The sequence below is a fragment of the Musca autumnalis genome, unplaced genomic scaffold (genome assembly GCF_047663935.1).
Source record: "Musca autumnalis isolate F117 unplaced genomic scaffold, ASM4766393v1 scaffold_4, whole genome shotgun sequence".
NCBI classification, from domain to species: Eukaryota; Metazoa; Arthropoda; class Insecta; order Diptera; family Muscidae; genus Musca; species Musca autumnalis.
In genome coordinates this window covers 41360802-41384630 of record NW_027411977.1, presented here as the reverse complement: position 1 = coordinate 41384630, position 23829 = coordinate 41360802, and the positions used below count along the sequence as shown (strand labels likewise).

At 35.1% G+C, this 23829-nt stretch overlaps 1 protein-coding gene across 1 annotated transcript in view; it reads right to left on the bottom strand.

Annotated features, from left to right (window-relative positions):
• The window catches only part of RhoGEF3 (Rho guanine nucleotide exchange factor 3), a 1152743-nt gene that overhangs the window by 1054806 nt on the left and 74108 nt on the right, over positions 1-23829 (bottom strand). Inside the window, exon 3 of the mRNA XM_073985772.1 lies at positions 16255-16297. The gene's annotated coding sequence lies outside the window, so the exon portion shown is untranslated. The remainder of the gene's footprint in view (positions 1-16254; positions 16298-23829) is intronic.

Below are 23829 nucleotides of genomic sequence, written 5' to 3'. Positions count from 1 at the left end.
TTGGACCGAGAGTTATCATGAGTTCCAACCTGCCAGACAAACAGAGATACAGACGGACGGACGGTGGTAAATACTTCCATCTTGGCTGAAACGAATATCATCCAAACATATGTCAAGTCTTAAATCATTATTTTGATGAAATGTATACGATACAATCCTAGTGTATATAATCTCGTAATCTAAAGTCTGAGGTTTCAATTCGGTAATGATAAGTAAAAATCAAGTGACGCACAAAAATTCATTTGTCTTCATTATTTTGTCATACTGTTTAGCAGCAAATTTGTCTAAAACAGAATAACATGGCGATTTTTAGGTTATGGCCGAATAATGGGGGCTATGAACTTTATATTATACATTTGAATACTGGATTATATAGTAGACACCCTAAGCATATCCGGAGTACCATATGAAGATCCTATGACTTCCCCCGATGACGTAATTACAGCTTAAAGTACTCAAAATATGCAATTTTTACAAGGTCCGTCGTATATTTTCTATATTTTTTGATATATATGTATACACCATGACTATTTCAAAAACGATTTGTATCGAGCGTACAACATCTCCTTAATATATTAATGTCGAAAAACCCACAACAAAATATTTGTTTGTATCCGAAAATAACGAAAGTCTGGGTTAAACACGTAAAACCCGATTTTGAGCTATATCTCAAAAACAAGAGCTGATTGAGAAAAACCGGGACCGGATTTCAAAATAACTCGCCGATTTCATCTAGAAACAACTGCAACTTCGGTTGAAACAAAAGTCCTGTTGACCAGTGTAATAGACATGGGGTATATTCATTAAGGAATTAGCATTTGATATGACATGAAGAAGTAATTCAGATTTTATTGGAAGTTTCTCTCAAAAACAGCTTACAAACAAAAATTTTTAAAATATTTTCTTACAAAACCTGTTAATGATGTACATTTTCTGTTCAGAAACTTAAGAAAATATAAGTTTTAATTTGAAATCTTCAAATATACAAACATTTTTATGAGAAAAAAGTATAATAACTAGTACAGTAGCTTAAAAAATGTTGTTCGACCAAACCATTTCGGGGGGGGCCCGGGCCCCCCGTGCCCCCCTCTGCGTACGTCCCTGCATATTTACATTAGACAATTTTCCTTGCGGCAGTTGTCAGTTTGTCGGTGGGAGAGGGTGTTGTTGCCTCACCTCTCTCTCTCTCTCATTCAAACAAACAATTGCCACAATTATAATTGCCTAATGTAAATATGGACTATAACAGTTGTGGTGTGTGAAACAACATGGTGAAAATAACACTTGCAGCGTTTTGTCAAAGTTATGTAAAATAAGTTTTCACATGAAATCAAGAGACAAAAGTATATGTCGTTATGTATTAAAAACCTCGTCCCACATTTTGTGGATATAAAACAAGTAAAATTTTTCTACGAATTCTTCACAAACTAGTGAACTATATTTGAAGGTCATACAATTACGCAGCACACACATAGTATTTACATATATACGGATTTCATGAGAATTCCATCATCTCCATAACACAAATTCCATAACACAAAAAACTAAATCATAAAGAAAATAGCTGTGAATTGAAAGTTCTGGGAGAAAAGGATTTAAAGGAAAATAATACAGCTGTGTAATGAATTCTTGTTATATTTTGATTACTATAGGAAAACATTGAACTCGGACATTAAACATTGGGGCAGAGTGGTGATACAAGGTAATGTTTAAAAAATTCACGGGCCGTTGAAAATGTATTTTAAAACATTCACGCGATTAAAAAATACTCTTAAAAAAACGACGCATGTAATTATACCTTTTAACAAATATACGGCGATTAAAAAATATTTTTTTTTAAAAATCCATGCCATTAAAAATATTCTTTAAACATTCACGCCATTAACAAATATTCTTTAAAAAACCCACACCATTACAGAATATTTTTAAAAAATCCACGCCATTACAGAATATTCTTTAAAAAATCCAAGCCATTAATTTTTTTATAAATCCACGCCATTAATTTTTTTTAAAAATCCACGCCATTAAGAAATATTCTTAAAAATATCCATTCCACTAAAAAGTATTTTTTAAAAAATCACGCCATTACAAAATATATTTTTTAAAAAATCACACCATTACAAAATATATTTTTTAAAAAACCACACCATTAAAAATACTCTTAAAAAATTCGCGCCATTAAAAAATATTCTTTAAAAAATCAACGCCATTAAAAAATATTCTTTAAAAAATCCACGCCATTAACAAATATTCTTTAAAAAATCCACGCCATTAACAAATATTCTTTAAAAAATCCACGCCATTAAAAAATATTCTTTAAAAAATACACGCCATTAAAAAATTATTCTTTAAAAAATCCACGCCATTACAAAATATTCTTTAAAAATTCCACTCCATTAAAAAATATTCGTTAACAATCCACGCTATTAAAAATATTTTTTAAAAATATAAGCCATTAATAATTTTTTTGAAAATCCACGCTATTAAAAATATTTTTTAAAAATATAAGCCATTAAAATATTTTTTTGAAAATCCTCGCCATTAAAAATATTTTTTAAAAATATAAGCCATTAAAATATTTTTTTGAAAATCCACGCCATTAAAAATATTTTTTAAAAATATAAGCCATTAAAATATTTTTTTGAAAATCCAAGCCAATACAAATAATCTTTAAAAACTCCACCACATTAAAAATATTCTTTAAAAAATCCACGCCATTTAAAAATATTTTTTTTTAAATCCTCGTCATTAAAATTATTCTTTACAAAATCCACGCCAGTAGAAGTATTCTTTAAAAAATCCACGTCATTAAGAAACATTCTTTAAAAAATCCACGCCATTAAAAAAATTCTTTGAAAAATCCATGTTATTAAATTTATTATTTAAAAAATGCACTCCATTAAAAATATTCTTTAAAAAATCCATGTTATTAAATTTATTATTTAAAAAATGCACTCCATTAAAAATATTCTTTGAAAAATGCACTCCATTAAAAATATTATTTGAAAAATCCACGCCATTAAAAATTTTCTTTAAAAAATCCACGCCATTAAAAAATATTCTTTAAAAAATCCACGCCATTAAAAAATATTCTTTAAAAAATCCACGCCATTAAAAAATATTCTTTAAAAAATCCACGCCATTAAAAAATATTCTTTAAAAAATCCACGCCATTAAAAAATATTCTTTAAAAAATCCACACCATTAAAAAATATTCTTTAAAAAATCCACGCCATTAAAAAATATTCTTTAAAAAATCCACGCCATTAAAAAATATTCTTTAAAAAATCCACGCCATTAAAAAATATTCTTTAAAAAATCCACGCCATTAAAAAATATTCTTTAAAAAATCCACGCCATTAAAAAATATTCTTTAAAAAATTCACGCCATAAAAATTTTTTAAGAAATTCACGCCATTAAAAAATATTCTTTAAAAAATCCACGCTATTAATTTTTTTATAAATCCACGCCATTAAATTTTTTATAAATCCACGCCATTAATTTTTTTATAAATCCACGCTATTATTTTTTTATAAATCCACGCCATTATTTTTTTTATAAATCCACGCCATTAATTTTTTTTATAAATCCACGCCATTAAAATATATTCTTAAAAAAATCCACGTCATTAAAAAATATTCTTTAAAAAATCCAGGCCATTAAAAAATATTCTTTAAAAAATCCACGCCATTAAAAAATATTCTTTAAAAAATCCAGGCCATTAAAAAATATTCTTTAAAAAATCCAGGCCATTAAAAAATATTCTTTAAAAAATCCACGCTATTAATTTTTTTATAAATCCACGCCATTAAATTTTTTATAAATCCACGCCATTAATTTTTTTATAAATCCACGCTATTATTTTTTTTTAACTCCACGCCATTAAATTTTTTATAAATCCACGCCATTAATTTTTTTATAAATCCACGCTATTATTTTTTTTATAAATCCACGCCATTATTTTTTTATAAATCCACGCCATTAATTTTTTTATAAATCCACGCCATTATTTTTTTTATAAATCCACGCCATTAAAATATATTCTTAAAAAAATCCACGTCATTAAAAAATATTCTTTAAAAAATCCACCATTAAAAAATATTCTTTAAAAAATCCAGGCCATTAAAAAATATTCTTTAAAAAATCCAGGCCATTAAAAAATATTCTTTAAAAAATCCAGGCCATTAAAAAATATTCTTTAAAAAATCCACGCCATTAAAAAATATTCTTTAAAAAATCCACGCCATTAAAAAATATTCTTTAAAAAATCCACGCCATTAAAAAATATTCTTTAAAAAATCCACTCCATTAACAAATATTCTTTAAAAAATCCACGCCATTAAAAAATATTCTTTAAAAAATCCAGGTCATTAAAAATATTCTTTAAAAAATCCAGGCCATTAAAAAATATTCTTTAAAAAATCCAGGCCATTAAAAAATATTCTTTAAAAAATCCAGGCCATTAAAAAATATTCTTTAAAAAATCCACGCCATTAAAAATATTCTTTAAAAAATCCACTCCATTAAAAAATATTCTTTAAAAATCCACTTCATTAAAAATATTATTTAAAAAATCCACTCCAATAAAAAATACTCTTAAAAAACCGGCATCAAAAATATTCTTTAAAAACTCCACCCCATTAAAAAATATTCTTTAAAAACTCCACGCAACTAAAAAAATAGTCTTTAAAAAATCCACTCCATTAAAAATATTATTTAAAAAATCCACTCCAATAAAAAATATTCTTAAAAAAAAACCGGAATCAAAAATATTCTTTAAAAACTCCACCCCATTAAAATATTCTTTAGAAAATCCACGCCATTAAAAATAATCTCTAAAATCTCCACCATTAAAAAATATTATTTAAAAAAAGCCACGCCATTAAAAAATATTCTTTAAAAACTCCACGCCACTAAAAAATAGTCTTCAAAAAATCTACGCCAGTAAAAATATTCTTTAAAAAATCAACTCCATTAAAAAATATTCTTTAAAAAATCCACAACATTAAAAATATTCTTTAAAAAATTCACACCATTAAAAATATTCTTTTAAAAATCCACTCCATTAAAAAATATTCTTTAAAAAATCCACTCCATTAAAAATATTATTTAAAAAATCCACCACATTCAAAATATTCATTAAACAATCCACGCCAATTCTAAATACTCTTTAAAAAATCCATGCCATATAAAAATATTTTTTATAAAATCCTCGTCATTAAAATTATTCTTTAAAAAATCACGTCATTAAAATATTCTTTGAAAATCCCCGCCATTAAAAATATTCTTTAAAAATCTAAGCCATTAAAATATTCTTAAAAAATCCATGCCATTAAAAATATTTTTTTTTTAAACTCTAAGCCCTTAAAATATTTCTTTTAAAATCCACGCCACTAAAAAATATTCTTTTAAAAATCAACGCTACTAAAAAATATTCTTTAAAAAATCCATAAGATGATAACTCAAAAATATTGTTTAAATACAAAACGTCCTTAGAACGGTGTTGCATTGACAAATTCTTTCATTTCTCTCTTGCTTTTTGGTTAAAAAAAATTGTTTTAAATCAAAATTTGCATTTTATTTTTTCGTATGACCCAGATTTGCCCCTACAATATATGATCAAATTTACTTAAGTTAAATGCTTAGTCGAATCTTTCCAATATATGCTGATTACTTGAGATGACCTCGTTGACGTTGTCGTCACATACCCTGCAATTGACACTGACAAACTATCTATAATTTAAATACTTGCAAAAATATACAGATATACCCATACGTATGTTTATGTTTATAAGCTAACATCAAGCAGAGATGTATTGTTAGCTTTAGCAGTCTCATCATCATCATTATCACAGCGTCACACCGGTACCATTGTCATCAACATCACTCATTCACTGTTTATTTATTCATTCATACATTTTCCTGTCATAATTCATTCATTTATTCATATCAGCATCAAACGCACCATAATACATTTTTATGTGTCTGTGTGTGCCTGGATAAAATATTATTTACGACGAAGTGCGACACAATGACTGAAAATATTCACTTATTATATTTTCTTCCCCCAATCAGTATATATTTTTATTGATGTCACCATCATCATTGATGATGGAACTTTAATGCAGAAATCCGAAGAAGATTTGCAATTAAATTAATAAAAATAAATTTAGAAATTGCAGAACAAAATTTTCATTGCCCAAACTTAAGGCAAGGCCAGAATACCATGACGCAATAGAGATCGTAATGTATGCAGATAGTTAGTTGTACGATCATGGAGTCCATACCTATCGTCTATCTATAGAGATATGTACATATATAGATGCAGAGTTAAATCTATCGATTTTCACGGATTATGTTGGCTGGGTCATTGAAAACGCCAATTGTGGGCGTTCTCATTAGAATGAAGGGCGGTTAGTTTTCTGTTGTGAGCCTCGAAAATATTTCAATAGGGAAAATATTTTCCTCAAGATTCATCCACAAGGAAATATGGAAATGGAAAAAGGAAAGAAAATGCGATGTATTAGAATTTTGTAGTAAGAACAATAATGGTTCTTTATTGAATTCGTTGAACAGGAACGACCGCTTACCAAGGACAACAGTACTGGTTGATGCTCAGTTAACAAGTGTTTATTACAAGAAATGCATAAGGTGCATTTAGTTAGTCACAAAATTCAGAGAGAGGGAGAGAGAGAGATCATACAAGACACAATTCCTAGCAGAATTAGGGATTTCAAATGCAAATATATAAAAATAGAATTAGGGTTGCCAGTTGGGGAAATCCGGCGTGAACAGTCATGTTACGAGTAGAACTAGAAAAGTTTGCACTACGTGTTGCCAGACGCCATTTGACATTCTTTTTGAAAGATTGAAAGTTTTTGGACTAAACGTACTCAGGACAGTTTGACACACAATCATGTGTTGCGTTGTTTACACCTCCAAAATGTGGTTTTTGAACGCTTTCACAACATCGTTGACCATGCCTTTTTTATGTTCGGGAATCAAACGTAGTCATTTGGTGCCAGGCAGAGCTGTACGGCAGATGAAAGTTCAATTCCACGTTTTGTCAGGTCAAAAAGGCGCTGGCTTGAATCGATGTGTGAGAATTAGCACTTTCATGGTGCACATTGATTCGCCTTCTCATGTTCATTTTTCGAATTTCTCTGGACACCTCAGGCAAACAAATTGTAGTATACCACTCAAAATTAACCATCCTACGTTGCTCAAGCCGTATAGTCGACACGTCGTCAGTTTTGCCGAAGAAACAGGCGGCCATTTGCTTCGAAGTGCTTGTTCCATGAACAACGCTCCTAGGATTTAGCTCGCTTTCGATGACCAACACGTACGATTGCAGTTTTTTTCGGGCTCATACGCATAGATTCAAGATTCGTCGTCTGCGATAATCTTATAGAGGTCGTTTGAACCACCGCGATCGTATTTATTACACCCTACTCCCTGTGCGGAGTTGGTTTTGGCCAAAAACTATGTAACATATCGATATAATGGTCGTAGACCCATACTTATGTATACCAAAATTAATGTCTCGACGAGCTGAGTCGATCTGACTATGTGTGTCTGTTTCTCACTCCGTCCGCCCGTCTGTCCATCTAAACCTTGTTATCATGCTACAGGTCGCGATTTTAATCGTATCATCAGTTTTACTGGGTCCTAGAGGGGAAGAATATTTAGGGGTCGGAATAGGCAAACAACTTATTTGGTGACAAAGTCAACGTTTTTAAAGCGAATATTTCAGCTTCTATAAGGGGTATACCAAATGCAAAACATGACAATGAAAGTAGAAAATCCCATCTTTATACTGACCAAATAACGGAGATTTCGAAATAGTCAGTAATACATTCCATTTTTCCATTATTTTGAAATCACACTACAGGTCGCAATTTTGATCGGATCGTCAGGAAATTTTAAGAGTTAATGGTGGTCCCATAGAGGAAGAAGCCTATTGATATTGGTGATTGTCGAATAATATTCAGAGGTCGGAATGGGCAAAAAACGTGCAAAATGTGCCTCATCGAAATATTGGTTTTAGACCCCAGGTATGTTTGGACGAAATCCGTTTCAGCCAATTTGGAGTTGATTAAGCCATGTGCGTCCGTCTGTCTAACTGGCTGGCTGGAGCGAACGATAATTCTCGAACGGATCAACCGATTTAGTACAAAATTGGCTTTCGTATTATTTTGTCCACACTAAGTTTAAGTTCGAAGATGGGTTGTAGCGGTTCACTCCTTCCGGTATCCTCCCCCACAATTTCGAACATCTTCGGAAAATTTGTGCGCACGATAACTCTTGATGGGAGCAACCGGAGTCCATACTTAGCACATTGTGAAATTTCTACCAGACTTAGATGAGGTTTTAATATATACTCAATCGGTCAACTCCCTCGGGTACCTCCCACACAAAATTTCGGAAAAATTCAGTTTAGGGCCTGCTCTCGAATCACTTTTTGTTCTAAAAACTTGTACTCACTGCCCTCCATACGACGGTACAAGTTTCATAAGGGGCAAGTCCATACTTCCTGAGAAAATAGCCTGAAAGTTGCAAAAAATTCCTATGACACTGTGTAGCGGTTGGTGCGCAAGATAACTCTGGAACTGATCTACCGATTCGGTCCAAAATTTGGCATTCGTAATATTTTATCCAAACATAGTTTAAGTTCAAAGACAAGCCATATCGGTCCACTCCTCCAGGTACCTGTAGGTTCGATTCCCCGGCCAGGCAACATCAAAATGTTCAAAGGTGTCAAAATACTGCTCACTAATGTTGGCGACATTTGCTAAGTATTTCAGCCATGTAACACTTCTCTAGCAGTGGTGTCCTAGGACACGCTCTTCGGACTCGGCGATAAACTGTAGGTCCCATATCATTGAGCCAATATGAATCGGGTGCACTCATTGATATGAGAGAAGTCTCCCTTGTCCCTTCTGGGATGTTTGTGCAACAATTAATTAATTAAGCAAGTCCATACTACTTGTGAAAACAGCCCGCAATAAGTAAAAAACCTATGGCACCATATGTTGTGTCTGGAGTGCACGAAAACTTTCGAACTGATCAACGTATTTGGTCCATAATTTGGCCTTCGTCATATTTTGTTTAAACTCAGTTTCAGTTCGAAAAAAGGCAATACCGGTCCACACCTTACGGTGCTTCCCCCCAATATTTAAAGAATGTCATTAAAATGGTATGCACGATATCCCTTGAACGGGGCAAACAGTTTGGTCCAAGCTTTGGATCTGCTAATATTTTGTCTAAATTTAGTTTAACTTCTAAAATGGCCCATATCGATCCTCTGCGTAGGGAACCTCCCACACAACAGTTCAACATTTGTGCCTGAGTGCAGTTTAGGGTCGTCTGTTCGAAGTTCCTTCGGAAATGTATACCGATGCTGTTCGTTGTTGTCCTGTTTAAAGCGATATGACTACACCTTTTTCAGATGTAATTCGAATCATTTTAGTTGTAATGAGAGAATTCCATTTGTAATTCGTAACATTTTATTTGTAATTCGAGAATTCCAGTCGTAATTCGAAACATTTCAATTTTAATTCGAATTATTCCATTTGTAATTTGATTTATTCTATTTGTAATTCGAATTATTCCATTTGAAATTCGAATCATTCCATTTGAAATTCGAATTATTATATTTGTAATTCGAATTATTCTATTTGAAATTCGAATTATTCTATTTGTAATTCGATTTATTCTATTTGTAATTCGTATTATTTTATTTGTAATTCAAATATTCTATTTGTAATTCGTATCAATTTATTTCTAATTCGAATTGTTTTATTTGTAATTCGAATTATTCCATTTGTAATACGAATTGTTATATTTGTAATTCGTATTATATTATTTGTAATTCAATTATTCTATTTGTAATTCGTATTATTTTATTTGTAATTCAAATTATTCTATTTGTAATTCGAATTATTCTATTTATAATTCGTATTATTTTATTTGTAATTCGAATTATTCTATTTGTAATTCGAATTATTCTATTTGTTATTCGAATTATTCTACTTGTACTTAGTATTATTTTATTTGTAATTCGAATTATTCCATTTGTAATTCGTATTATTTTATTTGTTATTTGAATTATTCCTTTTGTAATTCGAATTTTCTCTTTGTAATTTGGAATGACAAATGAAATGTTACAAATTACAACTCGAATGTTTCGAACTACATTTGAAAAAGGTGTACTGACTAGTGGAGACAATATCGATTGAAAAGATATGACTCCCAAAATAAGACCCACTTCCATAATGTACAATGTCGGTCCATTCCTTCAAGTACCTCCTCCGTAACACTGTTATACTCCAATCCTAATCCACATTTTTGTCGGCAAGTTCAAATGTCCTAAAAGGGCAACAAAATCCTGAAAAGACCCTAAATACATCCGATTTGTTCGTAGATGAAAGTTTCAATTCACATGGGCTAAGGGTAAATCTATGTCGGCAAAGCCGACTGATATCGTTTTACATGTTTTATTTGAATTGTACTTAGCTTTGCTTGGATGCGTTTAACAGTGAAGACATTCTGAGCTATAAAATGTTCCCAATAGCGTTACCAAAATTGGTGAAATGCATGTGATGTTGAAAAAGACGATGGGATGTCCCAATTTTAAATTTATGTAATTTTATTTCCATGTCAGATTTTTCTGCTTCTGTTGGACATATTCCAAGGATAGAGCTTGATAATGAAACTAAACCATCAGAGCTATAAATTAATACAAAATGTGGCATTTATGGTACTTTAATGATAAATACCTCCATAATACAAAAGTTCGACTCACGGTTATCTCTCAATCTCAAAAGAAATTGTTAACCCATTGCGGTTCTCGAAATAAAAGGCGAAAAGGAGATTGAAGGAAGCGACATAGAAGGTCAAAATACTCTACGAAAAAATCCTCACTGTTTTACTGAAGACATGTCATCTTAAAAACAAGCTTTAACAGCAGCGAAAAATGTTATAACGCTGGATCCAGAAGGCTCATAGGGTCTTCGGCAAAATATTCATTACGCCATAACTCAATAGTTCGACTCACGGCGGATCTGTCCTTTCGGCTTCTATATGTACTCACCAAGGGTTTTCATCCCCAAAAAGAATTTTCCATCCCAAATTTCCGGTTCACAGTGTTATAGGCGACCCTTTATTGCGACATTAAACCAATTTTATAGGATGGCCCTTTACCGACATACAAAGATTTAATTTGATCGATGCACTCTTGCCGTGATTATCCACGAAAATTTTGAAAAACTAAAATGTCCGCCATAGCCGGTCCCAAGCCCGGTTGAGAAAGGACGAAGGTGTGGCTTAGTGTCCTGAATTGGCTGAAATATGCGTCTCAGGGAGTAGGAATATGAATTAGTGGGAAAAAATTACCTCTGAAGTACTAGTCACAAAAATGGTATCCTTCACCACGAGAAGGTTTTGCTATAGGCCAATAACCCATACATGTAAAAAAGTCTTATTACTGAAACGTCAAGAAATGGAAGAAGAAATCCCTCAAACACGACGACGACCTTTGGCTTCAAAACAAGGATTATGATTTCAACATGGAATGTCAGAACACTTTCTGAAAGATCCAAAATTGAGCAAATATGTAAAGAATTTGAAAACTACAAAATAGACATTCTCGGAATGTGTGAAGTGAGATTGCTACAAAACGGCGCACTTCCCTTGCCAAAAGGTTTTAAATTCCTTTACTCTGGTCGGACTGCTACTATCATCCAAGGCAAACAATGCTCTAATCGAATACGCAACTATATCTGATCGTATAATTCGTGCCAGATTCCACTCTAAATTCCGCAAAATCTCCATATTCCAGTGCTATGCTCCGACCGAACCCGATGAAGAAGACAATAAAGATAAATTTTATGCCGAATTGGATGCAGCAATTAACTCTGTCCCATCTGGCGATATTAAAATTGTGTTGGGTGACCTAAATGCTAAAGTAGGTTCGAACAATCATAACCTACGCTCTATCATGGGTCAACATGGCCTGGGAACCGATAGAAATAATAATGGAGAACGTTTAATAGATTTCTGCACACGTCACCGCCTATTTATGGTGGTACCAGATTCCCGCACAAAGACATACATAAGTACACATGGGTCTCTCCCGATGGCCGATACAAAAATCAAATAGATCACATACTGATTAGCAAGCTGTTTGTTGGCTCCCTTATTGATGTAATGACGCGAAGAGGTGCAGATATTGACAGCGACCACAATCTACTGGTCGGCACCTTCCGCCTCCGTCCAGCAGCCATTGGAAAAAATAAGAGCGCAGTAAAATACAACACTATTAAACTACAGGATCCACAGACAAAAACTCTCTACAACAATGTCTTAGTCACAGCACTACGCGGATTGCCAACTCATGATTGGAACAGCATTTCGTCTTCCTGTAAGGATACCGCCGAGATTACACTTGATCGAGGTCAAAATAATCGTGCCCCTTGGATAAGCGATAATTCCTGGAGAGAAATCGCACGGAGAAAACATTTGAAAAAGAAATTACATCAAACAAAAAGTTCACACTCCAAAAGGATAATTAAAGAAGAATACCGTTCAACAGCAAATGCGGTAAAACACCTATTGAACGTGGACAGAGAAAACTACTATAATTCTATAGCGGACGAAGCTGAAAGAGCAGCTAACACTGGAAATCTGAAAGGGGTATATACAGCCGTCAAAAAACTGTCAGGAACACATCTGAGAAACACACCATCCATAAAGAATAAAAACGGAAATGATATTCACTCTATAAGCGACCAACTTGCTACATGGAAAGAGTATTTCTCGGATTCGACCGGAATACAAAATAATGCTCATACCGACACGCTACCAATCACACGACGTAACCCTCGTAGAGAAATATCAACATCAGCGCCTACGATGGAAGAAGTTTCAAAAGTGCTAAAGAGCTTACAAAACGAAAAAGCCCCCGGACGAGATGGCATTCAGGCGGAGCTTCTTAAATACGGTGAACCTGCTGTCGTAAACCACATAACCCAAATTGTGCAAAATGCATGGAGAACGGGCGAAATACCGAAATCTTGGAAAGATGGTGTAATTGTAACGATTCCCAAAAAAGGTGATCTGAAAAATTGTAAAAACTGGCGAGGTATAACTCTGCAAAACACCATATCAAAAGTCATGGCCCAAATACTTCTAAATAGGCTTTCCCTGTGGTGGATACATTTTTGCGTAAAGAGCAGGCGGGTTTCAGGAGAGGACGATCATGCTCAGATCACATAAATACACTCCGTATCATCATTGAACAGTCGTTGGAATATAACTGCCAATTGTATCTTCTATTTATAGATTTTCAACGTACATTCGACACTGTGTCGAGACCAGCACTGTGGACCGCTCTAGCCGTAAAAGGTACCCCCGAGAAAATTATACAACTCATCAAGGAAATGTACCGCGATTCTGAAATAGTAGTCAACTTCAATAGCCTCCTTAGGGATCCTTTTGCAACTAGCACCGGAGTTAAACAAGGATGGGTGCTCTCGCCTACACTCTTCCTGATTCTTCTAGACACCGTTATGGAAAAAACAAATCGCGATGCACCACGAAGTATACAATGGACATAGAACTGAAACTGCAAAATTAAAAATAGACTCAATATTAAAAATACCAAACTTATGAGGATAAATACTCCAACTTCGGCAACTTTAAATATCGAAGGAGAACAAATTGAAGAAGTCGATAAATTCTGTAACCTTGGAAGTATGCTATCAAACAAGTAAAAAAGTATCAGTCGGCTTTGCCGACAGAGATATACCCTCAGCCTGTGCAAATTGAAACACTTTTTTCACAATAAACTTATGTATTTAGGGGGTTTCAAAACTTTGGTCGTATGAACCGACAAAAAAGTTGATTGGGATTAAAGTTCAAAAATTTTGCGGAAAAGGTACTTAAAGGAATGGACCGACATAGACCATGGGGGTGCATAGGGGGTTTTTACATTCTTCGGGCTGTTTTCTCAAGAAGTATGGACTTGCCCCTGAAACAACTTTTACCATCGTAATTGAGGCAGCGAATGTAAGTTGCTTCAACAAAAATCAAAGTGATTCAATAGCAGATCTTAAAGTGAACTTATCCAAAATTTTGTGTGGGAGGTACGGGATGGAGTGGACAAATATAGTCCATATTCGAACCTGATCTATATCTGGTAGACATTATGAGAATGTGTAAAGTATGGACCAAATCGGTCACTCCCATCAAGAGTTATCGTACGCACAATTTTTCCCAATATTTTAGGTACCTGAAGGAGTGGATCGATATGGCTTATCTACGAACTTAAACTAAGTTTGAAAACAATATTACGAAGGCCAAATTTTGGCCGGAATCGGCATTTCCGTTCGAGAATTATCTTGCGCTTCCACCCATAAACATGGTGTCACAGGGTTTGTTTTTCAACGTTCAGGCTATTTTTTCAGGAAGTATGGACTTGCCCCTGAGGAAACTTGTACCTTCGTATAGGGGACAGTGAATACAAGATGTTACAACAAAAACCATGGCGATTCGAGAGCAGGTCCTAAACTGAACTTTTCCGAAATTTTGTGTGGGACGTACTCGAGGGAGTTTACCGATTGAGTGCATATTGGAACCTCATGTAAGTCTGGTAGAAATTTCATAATGTGCAAAGTATGGACCAAATCGGTTACTCCCTTCAAGAGTTATCGTACGCACAAATTTTCCGAACATTTTCCAACTTTTGTGGGGGAGGTACCGGAAGGAGTGGACCGATATAATCCACCTTTGAACTTGAACTAAGTTTGGACAAAATATTACGAAAGCCAAATTCTGGACCGAATCGGCAGATCCGTTCGAGAGTTATCTTGCGCTCCAACCGCTATACACGGTGTCATAGGGTTTTGTTGTAACTTTCAGGCTATTTTCTCAGGAAGTATGGACTTGCCCTTAATGAAACTTACAGCGTCGTATAGAGGACAGCGAATACAACTTGCTAAAACAAACATCGAAGCGATTCGAGACCAGGTCCTAAACTGAACTTTTTCGAAATTTTGTGTGGGAGGTACCCGAAGGAGTGGACCGGTTGAGTCCATATTGGAACCTCATCTAAGTTTGGTAGAAATTACACGGTGTGCAAAGTATGGACCAAATCGGTTATTCCCTACAAGAGTTATCGTGCGCACAAGTTTTGCAACAATTTTTGAACATCTGTGGGGGAGGTACCCGAAGGAGTGGACCGGTATATGGCCCATCTTCGAACTTAAATCGAATCTGGACAAAATATTTCGATAACCAAAATTTGAACCGAATCGATTGATCCGTTCTAGAGTTATCGTGCGCACCAGCCAGCCAGACAGACAGACGGACGGACGGACATTGCTAAATCTACTCAAAATTGTCTGAAACGGATATCGTACAAACATACTTGGGGTCTAAAACCATTACTTCGATGAGGCACATTTTTGGTCGTATCAAAGTGTAAATACCCTCAAGTCGCATCACTCGAATATTCAACGCTAGCATTATGTCAGTCTTGCAGTACGGATGCACCACCTGGGGAACTACCCAAACACAATTGCAGAAGCTACAAACATTTGTCAACCGCTGTTTGAAACAAGTGTTACACATTTTCCGGCCAAACTGGGTGACAAATGAACAACTATTAATGTTAGCCAATACCAATACTATAAAGTCACAAATACTGCGCAGAAGATGGTCATGGGTTGGTCATATACTTAGAAGATCATCAGATGATATTGCCAAAATTGCTTTGGATTGGAATCCTCAAGGGCACAGAAGACCTGGCCGCCTAAAAACAACTTGGTAAAGAAATATCAGGAGAGAATGTAGCAAATAAACAAATCCTGGAATGAAGTAAAGTTATCAGCCAGAAACCGAAGCTCATGGAGAGATATGATTGACTCCCTATGTTCCTAAAGTGAACCATTTATTTATTTTTTTTTTTTTATACAAGTGAAATTATTGTATTGTATCTTAATTTACTTCTTGCTTTAAAATAATGAATAAAGGACAAAAAAATGTCCGCGTTAAAATACACATACACGTGTGTAGTATAGTCAATAGGTCATATTTCATACCGGTTTAAAATTCTAGGCCCCTTTAAGGTGTGAACTTGCCTTTCAAAAGGGGTAAAATATTTTTAAATTGGCTTTTGTAGAAATCATTTCTTAGCAAACCTAATTTTGAATATAGAATAATATAAACTAAAGATTTATGTATGTATATCCTACCTTAGATTAAATAGTTCAGTTCGGTTATCCTGAATGTGTTTTCCTGCAAAAATAAATTAATAATTCATTATTACCAGTATATTTTCTATGTAAGTTAAACGATATTATTAAGTTTAAAATATTATATATAATTTAAATTAAGTTTAAATAATGTATGTAAAATATTATATAAAAAGCATTACATATAAAATATTATATATAAAGTATTGTTCTAAAACGTTGTCGAATACCACGTTTTGATCGATGCTATAAAGCTTTGTTTACACTGGACTCCAAAGCAATTATCTTTGCAATAAGTTCCAAAAGTGTTAGCGATCAAACACTAGGTGCCACCCTGATGCGTTGCAAAGCATGACCGCTGTGTACCCTGAATGCCATTTTTAACGGTGGTAATAACACCTCAACGAAATGTTAGCTTACATTTCTTGACCCTTTTTATGTCATGGACAACTTCTGTACAAGTATGATCCTCCTAATAAAACTTCCCTAAAAAACATTCATAAAGATCTTTAAGCTTTTTATGATGTTCTTTATTGGGAAACAAATCATTTCTTTCTCTTTCTTACATTTAATATTTTTCAATATCTTTATTAATATTTTCTAGGTTTTGATATTTCCCTTTTTGTCATAATCTTCTGCTTCATTGATTTTATATTAGACGCATATGGGTGTGAATGTGTTACAATGTATGAGAGAAGTAAAAAAAAAATGAAATATATACATTTCTAATATTTTGTGGAAATTTTCTTAAATCCCTTAACAGAAGAAAACGTTAAGGAAAGAAGACGACAACAAATCACACATACGCACCCTCATCACACAAGGCTACAAGGCTGTGACAATATTTCACTTTATGATGAATGATGGGTCCGGAGAGACAAAAAGGGATGAAAACTCAATAACATTTGTGATGACAGCTCAACATTCGACACCACCATGCCTTTGCATTAAATTCAATGTCATTTCATGGCTACATTTCTGTCATCATCACCAGCAGCATCATCAGCATCGTCATTAGTAGAATGCTGCTCATGTCCTTCCACAATATTTGTTGTTGCTGTTAATTTTTTGTGTCTTATTTTTTTGTGGTTAGTAGGTTATGTTTTCCTGTATTTTTCTTTTCCTTTTAATTTCCCTTTCCATAGAAGAGGAAACAAAACAACAAAGTAAATTATGTGAAATGTGTCATCTGTTTTAAGGGATCCTCCATGAAAAAGGTCCTAATATTTAATGTTTCTATTAATCCTTGTAAAGAGTAGTTCGAAATGGAAATACTATGGGAAACCCTTTTTAGTTGAATGAAGCTATGGAATTTTTTGTTTGCAAGCTGTAATTCTAATTTAATTGCCCAACTTATGAATTATGAAAAATAAGGGTCAAATCATGTATTCCTTTGTGGTATAAGAATGGTTTTTGATGGAAACGTTGATAACGTTATGCGCTACACAACAAAATGAGGACGGGTAGGCTGATGTAACTCATTACAATATTAGTCATATTTCACTCAACCTTAAGGCTAAAGAGGGTATACCAACCTTATTATGTCTGGAAAATTGTCATATTCAAATAATGGTTTTCACCCTTCGCCCTTATCTCATGATTAGGGCTTCCACAAATGAATCTGCTTAAAGTCTTTTATCCATTCCCGAAAGTCTTGACATTAAGGAAGAGATAAACAATGTGAAAAAGGCAAAATAAAATAAAATAGAATAAAATAAAATAAATATAAAACATAAAATATAAATAACAAAATATGAAATATAAAATCTAAACTATAAAATCTAAAATATAAAATTTTAAATATAAAATGTAAAATATAAAACACTAGCAAAATGCCCGCTACTTCGTATGCGGAAAGGGAAGAATATACAAATAAACAATATTTAATATTTGAATACTAAAAATTTTGATGTACCAATTCCTATTTAAATTGATGTTTAATTTCATTTAAATACCGTTCGTACACCTTTAGTTCGAATTTCCAAAAAAATAAATACCTTATCGCATCCTACACGTCAACATTTTAAATTGCAGTTCACGTTTCACTACAACGGTATGGGTAGTTTAAAAATTGTATCGACGTTTTCTAATCGAAGAAGTTGTAATTTCGCAATTTGTGATATCAAAATGTATTTCCGTATTTCCAACACCAGCTCAATATCTGAACACTAACACAGAACCTAATACAAAAATTCTAAATTCCAGCTATAACCCTTTATGCAACACCAAAACGGTACCAAATTTAGTACTTAAAATAGGTAATAGTTTTAAAAATTACATCCCTATATCAAAAACGTAGGTGGGGTGACGTAGGGGATGGAAGATACCAAGCAACAGTCCTGAACGGTTTTAATATGGCAAAGCCCAGGATTTATCTTGGTCCCTCTTTCATCTCAAGTGGACACTGACCTCCCCGTGGTGTCACCTGGGAAACTGCCTTTAACACCTGTTAAAGGTAGTGAGCTAACATGTGCCGCGCGTTCTCCCATAAGAACGTTAAAAACTTGGGTTTGGGCGTCGGGTTAGTAACCCTCCCCTAGAAAAAACAGCATACTATGAAAAAACGAATGAAAAGAAAAACAACTCCCTCTAAAGTTGACGAACCCCGCAAACGTTTAAGGACCATGATCTGCGAATCTGCACCTGGAATGTTCGCACTCTTTATAGAGGAGGTGCATTCTTCGCATTGGCAAACGTACTTGAAAAGTACAAGGCCGATATTACTGCCATACAGGAAATACGATGGATTGGGAAAGGCGTCACAACAACACCTAAAGGTGACGCACTGTATTATAGCTGCCATGACGTAAAGCATGAGTTTGGTTGTGGATTTGTAGTTAGTCGGAGACTAAAACATCTGGTATCCAGCTTCGCTCCAGTGAATGAAAGACTTGCTGCAATTCGAATAAAAGCTAAATTCTTCAACATCAGCTTTATTTGCGCTCATGCTCCCACTGAAGAAAAGGACGAACAGACCAAAGATATATTTTACGAGCGCTTAGAAGAAACATATGACAGTTGCCCTGCCCATGACATTAAAATCATTCTAGGCGATTTTAATGCCAAAATTGGAAAGGAGAATATCTTTGGCCCAACAGTCGGGAAATTCAGCCTCCACAGTGAAACATCTGACAATGGTATGAGGCTGATAGACTTTGCAGCTGCAAAAAACACGGTAGTTAGCAGTACCAGATTTAATCATCTCGATATATATAAGGGCACCTGGCTCTCTCCAGATCAGAAAACAAGAAATCAAATTGATCATGTTGTGATAGATGGAAGACATTCATCGAGCGTGTTGGATGTACGATCGTTCCGAGGCGCAAACATTTATTCGGACCACTACCTTGTTGCAGCAAAGGTTCGCACCATTGACCAGATATTTACCCTGCGGCAAATCCTGGAGAAGACTCAAGAGATGCAGATCGACACCTACCACCTTTTTGTCGATTATAAAGCAGCCTTCGACAGCCCGCTGCGTTCAAAGGTATTCCAAGCCATGTCTGAATTTGGTATCCCCGCAAAGCTCATCCGTCTTTGCAAAATGACTTTAACTGACACGAGGTCCTCAGTTAAAATAGGAAAGAACCTCTCCGAAGAGTTTGATACCAAAAGAGGTTTCAGACAAGGAGACAGCCTTTCGTGTGATCTCTTTAACATCCTGCTAGAAAAGGTTATACGAGAGGCAAACGTCAAAAGAAGTGGCACAATCTACACCAATAGCCACATGTAACTTGCTTATGCTGATGATATAGACATCATAGGCCGATCAGTAAAAGAAGTAACTGATACCTTTATGAAGGTCGAAGGAGAATCTGCTAAAGTGGGTCTGGCGGTAAACGGCGAGAAGACCAAGTTGATGGTGTCGACGCGCAATGCGTCCATAGAGATCGGGCCAACTATTGACGTTGGTTCCTATAATATTGAGGTAGTAAAAGACTTCGTCTACCTCGGCACCTCCGTAAACACAACAAACGACATCAGTTGTGAAATAAAAAGAAGAATTGTGTTGGCCAACAGATGCTACTTTGGCTTAAGTAAGCGCTTTAAAAACAAAGCCACAACTCGTCAAACAAAAACAAGTAAGAACAGACTATAGTCGGACGGGGCCGACCATGTGATACCCTATACCACTATCCCTGTGCACTAGCTTTCCGGGCTAGCTGTTATAAGATGTGCATTAGAAATTTTACCAATTTTCACACAAAAGTTTTGATCAATTTAACCCGCTAAATATTATCCGATCATACCGTTGACTTGCACGCTACTTCTTCATCTCAAACCAAAACTACGTTTAAAATTTCGCGCCGATCGGACTATTATTGCGACCTACAGAGCGGCTACAAAATCGAGCAAAAATTTTGTTTTTGGTCCATTTCATCCCTTTAACATTTCACGATCATCGCCAAAAACTAATCAGTTCTATTCTGGTCCAAACCCGACCTCCATACTAAATTTCGTGACAATCGGTCCATAATTGCGGCCTCTAGCTTGATTACAATTTTTAATGGACGGACAGACGGACGGACGGACGGACGGACACACATCGCTAAATCGCTTTATCTCGTCGAGATATGAAGTTTGGTATACCACATGAGGGGTCTACGACGAATATTTCGCGGCGTTACATGAATTTTTGGGAAAACAAACTTATTATACCCTTTTCCACATTGTGGTATAGGGTATAATAACGCTTTACAAAACACTGATATTACCCGTGCTGATGTATGGTTCCGAAGCCTGGGTACTTGCGCAAGCAGATAAGGCAGTGCTTGGCGTGTTTGAGACATCAATATAGTTAAACGTATCGAGATGCAGCGATTGTATTGGCTAGACCGTATAATAAGAATGAGCAATGATGAACCCGCTAAAAAGGAGTATAAATTCGAGCCACATGGCGGTGCACGCAGAATTGGCAGGCCAAAGAATAGATGGCGCAATCAAGTGGATGAAGAGATGACAAGGCGCGGTATTCCAAAAAGCGAAGCACTAAACAGAGAGAATTGGAGATATTTTCTTAGTTCGGTCTATAGAACAAATGTTCTGTAATGGGCCAGCTAAGTGAGTAAGTAAGTAAGAGATAAGACCACCCTAATATGTATGTATAAATGTTGCCGTCGACCCTACATATCCACGTCCAAATTCACCATCGATTTGATGTTTTTGATACACCAAACACGCTATGTATGTCCAATTTCAATGAAACGGAACTGGGTCTAAAAATTAATATACCAAATTATATTGAAATCGGTTCAGAGTTGTATATAGCTTCCATATATATCTTCGGCCTATTTCATGCATTTGATGCACCAAACACGCTATGTACTCTTATGTCCAATTTCAATGAAACGGAATTTGGTCTAGAAATAAATTAGCTAAATTATATTGAAATCAATATGAAATAGGCAATGGGAAGAAGTAACCCTACAGGATCAAACTAAAAAAATTGTCTTTTATCCATTCACATCCGATGCCTGATGAGCGAAACGATAGTAGCATACTGGTTGGGTGTGCGGGACTCCGCTCGATTAATTTAATTAATTCAAAACTTTCATAAATAATGTCCTTCGTCCTAATAAGACAAAAGTAAATAAACAAGTAACAAGTAAAAAAGTATCAGTCAGCTTTGCTGACAGAGATATACCCTCAGCCTGTGTATATTGAAACAATTTTTTCTCAAAAAACGTATGTATTTAGGGGGTTCTAAAAATTTTGGATGTATGAACCCACAAAAATGTTGATTAGGATTAAAGATCAAAAGTATTGCGGAGGAGATACGTAAAGGAATGGATCAACATTGACCATTATGGAAGTGGATATCCAGCCACTACATATGGTGCCATAGGGCGTTTTTACATCCTTCGGGCTGTTTGCTCAAGAAGTATGGATTTGCCCCTGAAAAAATTTTTACCATCGTAATTGAGGCAGCGAATGCAAGTTGCTTCAACAAAAATCAATGTGATTCGATTGCAGGTCGTAAAGTGAACTTATCCGAAATTTTGTATTGGAGTTACCGAATGGAGTGGACAAATATATTCCATATTTGAACATGATCTATATCTGGTAAATATATTATAGGATGTGTAATGTATGGACCAATTCGGCCACTCCCTTCAAGAGTTACCGTACGAACAATTTTTCCGAACATTTTTGAACTTTTGTGGGGGAGGTACCTGAAGGAGTGGACCGATATGGCTTATCTTCGAACTTAAACTATGTTTGGACAAAATACTACTAAGGCCAAATCTTGGACCGAATCGGCAGATCCATTCGAGAGTTATCTTGCGCTCCAACCATCTCACACGGTGTCAAAGGGTTTTTTTTTTTGGCAACTTTGGGGCTATTTTCTCAGGAAGTGTGGACTTGCCCCTGATGAACTTGTACCGTCGTATAGGGGGCAGCGAATACAAGTTGCTAAAACAAAAATCAAAGCGATTCGAGAGCAGGTCCTAAACTGAACTTATCCCAAATTTTGTGTGCGAGGTACCCGAAGGAGTAGACCGATTGAGTCCATATTGAAAACTCATCTAAGTCTGGTAGACATTTCACGATTTTCAAAGTATGTACCAAATCGGTTACTCCCTTCAAGAGTTATCGTACGTACAAATTTTCCGAACATTTTCGAACTTTTGTGGGGGAGGTACCGGAAGGAGTGGACCGATATAACCCATCTTCGAACTTAAACTAAGTTTGGACAAAATATTACGAAAGCCAAATTTTGGGTCGAATCGATTGATCCGTTCGAGAGTTATCGTGCGCTCCAGCCAGCCAGACAGACAGACAGACGGACGGACATTGCTCAATCGACTACAAATTGTCTGAAACACATTTCGTCCAAACATACTTGGGGTCTAAAACCATTATTTCGATGAGGCACATTTTGCCCATATGAATGTGTATATACCCTCGTTAGCATAAATGCTGAGGGTATAAAAAATTGCCGACAGATATATAGTGAAACTTTCACCTACGGACAGATCGAATGTATTTAAGGTCTCTTCAGAATTTTGTGGCCCTTTTTGAACATTTGAACTTGCCGACAAAAATGTGGATTAGGAATTAACTGCACTAAGACACAAATGTTGAACTTTTGTGGGGGAGGCACCCTTAGGGCGGACCGATATGGGCCATTTTAGGAGTTAAACAAAATTTTGGCAAAATATTAGAAGATCCAAAGTCTGGACCAAATTGGTTGCCCCATTCATCGTCCTAGCATTTTATTGGCATCTGACCTGATCTATATCTGGTAGATATATTACGATGTGCAAAGTATGGATTACACCGGTGACTCCCTTCAAGAGTTATCGTGCGCACAATTTTTCGGAAATTTTTTTTAACTTTTTTGGGGGAGGTACCTGAAGGAGTGGACCGATATGGCTTATCTTCGCATTTAAACTATGTTTTGGAGCGAAACGGCAGATCCGTTCTAGAGTTATCTTGCGCTCCATCCACTACACACGGTGTCATAGGGGCTTTTTGCATTCTTCAGACTATTTTCTCAGGAAGTATGGACTTGCGCCAGATAAAACTTGTACCGTCGTATCGGGGGACGGTGAATACAAGATGTTACAACAA